Here is a 2673-nt window from a genome sequence, read left to right as displayed (position 1 = left end):
CGTTAAAGGATTTAAGTTGTACTCATTCCAATTACAAGACTTGGAAAAGCCCTGTATTGTTATTTCTTGTCACTACCTCCCTGAGTCAGGATTGGGTAATTTGCGCGCCTGCTGCCTTCCTTGGATGTGGTAGCCGTTTCTCAGGCTCCCTCTCCGGAATCGAACCCTAATTCTCCGTCACCCGTTGCAACCATGGTAAGCCACTACCTTACCATCGACAGTTGATAGGGCAGAAATTTGAATGAAACATCGCCAGCTCAAGGCCGTGCGATTCGATCAGTTACTATGAATCACCAAAGAACCGGGCAGAACCCGCATTGGTTTTTAATCTAATAAATACATCCCTTCCAGAAGTCGGGACTTTTCGCATGTATTAGCTCTAGAATTACTACGGTTATCCAAGTAGTAATGGTACAATCAAATAAACGATAACTGATTTAATGAGCCATTCGCAGTTTCACAGTACAAGTGCTTATACTTAGACATGCATGGCTTAATCTTTGAGACAAGCATATGACTACTGGCAGGATCAACCAGGTAGCTATCCCTCAGGGAACCCGGCGGGAACCCTATTGCGTCTGCTTCCTTTGAAAGGAGGCTGGCATTTCACCGTCAAGCTGCACTGGGAATCCTCCGGCCATGGAAGACGCACGAGGCGTTCGACCCTGTCCGAGGGAAACCCGTTCTCTCTTTGCCACGTCTTTCCACTGCTTCACCCTAGTAAGCTTCCGGCATACCAGTGAGACAGCCAAGTGCACGGAATGCCGACAAGATACATCGGGGAAGAATGATTCTTCCGAATCTAAGCCGCTATTCTTGGCCAAAGGCCATCAGGTACAACATCCATCCGTTCTCTCGTTGTCCACACCGAGACAACTTGGCTTCAAGTTCAGTCATTTCATGCTACCGACCGAGCAAGTTTGGTCGACTTTGCTCCTTTTTCCTCCAAATACCCTCCTTTCCTACCCGAGAACACATTACCGAGCAGGGCTTACTGTTACGGACCGATACAGCTCAATTGCTCTTTCGGTCTTTCCCGATGCCTGCCCTACATTATAACCCGAAACCGTCTATTCCCCCAACCAAGTTTAGACACTTAGAAAAATGTCGAAAATTTCGATTTTTCGAAACTGCTCCAAAGCGCTCCCCATGGCATTCCAAACGTGCGTCTGCATGTCAGAGTTACGAAAACGAAGAGATTTCCACGAAGATGACCGATGATTGCCGAAATTTCCCGACGAAAACCCGAAGCTCAAAGACCACACCCTAAAGAGCGCAAAATTGGGATTTTACACTTTTTCAAAACTTTGTGCGGCAAACTATTGGCCAGCTCGAGTTACGTGCAGGCGCCAAGTTTGGCGCTGTCACGTCATCGTTAAGGGGGGTGTGCTACACTATCTTAAAACTGGGCGTCGGTCCCCCTATTCTATAAGCACCCTTAAGATTTTCACCATTTTCAAAACTTTTTGTGGCAAACTATTGGCCAGCTCGAGTTACGTGCAGGCGCCAAGTTTGGCGCTGTCACATCATCGTTAAGGGGGGTGTGCTACACTATCTTAAAACTGGGCGTCGGTCCCCCTATTCTATAAGCACCCTTAAGATTTTCACCATTTTCAAAACTTTTTGCGGCAAACTATTGGCCAGCTCGAGTTACGTGCAGGCGCCAAGTTTGGCGCTGTCACATCATCGTTAAGGGGGGTGTGCTACACTATCTTAAAACTGGGCGTCGGTCCCCCTTATCTATAAGCACCCTTAAGATTTTCACCATTTTCAAAACTTTTTGCGGCAAACTATTGGCCAGCTCGAGTTACGTGCAGGCGCCCAGTTTGGCGCTGTCACATCATCGTTAAGGGGGGTGTGCTACACTATCTTAAAACTGGGCGTCGGTCCCCCTTATCTATAAGCACCCTTAAGATTTTCACCATTTTCAAACCTTTTTGCGGCAAACTATTGGCCAGCTCGAGTTACGTGCAGGCGCCAAGTTTGGCGCTGTCACATCATCGTTAAGGGGGGTGTGCTACACTATCTTAAAACTGGGCGTCGGTCCCCCTAATCTATAAGCACCCTTAAGATTTTTACCACTTTCAAAACGTTTTGCGGCAAACTATTGGCCAGCTCGAGTTACGTGCAGGCGCCAAGTTTGGCGCTGTCACATCATCGTTAAGGGGATTTGCTACACTATCTTAAAACTGGGCGTTAGTGCCCATATACCATAAGCACTCTTAAGATTTTCACCATTTTCAAAACGTTTTGCGCGAAACAATTGGCCAGCTCGAGTTACGTGCAGGCGCCAAGTTTGGCGCTCTCACATCATAATTAACGGGGGTGTGCACCACTATCTTAAAAGTGGGCGTCAGTCCCCCTATTCTATAAGCACACTTAAGATTTTCACCATTTCAAAACTTTTTGCGCCAACCTATTGGCCAGCTCGAGTTACGTGCAGGCGCCAAGTTTAGCCAAGTTTAACCCTAACCTAACGCTAAGCCTACCTAAGCCTAACCTAACGCTAAGCCTACCTAGGCCTAACCGAACGCTAAGCCTACCTAAGCCTAACCGAACGCTAAGCCACCTAGGCCTAACGCTAAGCTAACCCTAACCCTAACCCTAAGCTAACCGTTACCCTAACTCTAAGTCCAAAAGGCTCCCCTCGTTCGAGGTCATGTTAGTGCAAGT

The 2673-nt window shown here is 47.6% G+C and overlaps 1 pseudogene; it reads right to left on the bottom strand.

Annotated features, from left to right (window-relative positions):
* LOC145473266 (small subunit ribosomal RNA) lies at window positions 1-540 on the bottom strand (annotated as a pseudogene; the record flags this gene model as incomplete).
* Between the last annotated feature and the right edge of the window lie 2133 nt (window positions 541-2673).

The sequence above is a fragment of the Orbicella franksi genome, unplaced genomic scaffold (assembly GCF_964199315.1).
Source record: "Orbicella franksi unplaced genomic scaffold, jaOrbFran1.1 SCAFFOLD_303, whole genome shotgun sequence".
Taxonomy (NCBI): Eukaryota; Metazoa; Cnidaria; class Anthozoa; order Scleractinia; family Merulinidae; genus Orbicella; species Orbicella franksi.
The sequence above is the reverse complement of the archived record's forward strand: the minus strand, read 5'-3'. Positions and strand labels throughout refer to the sequence as shown.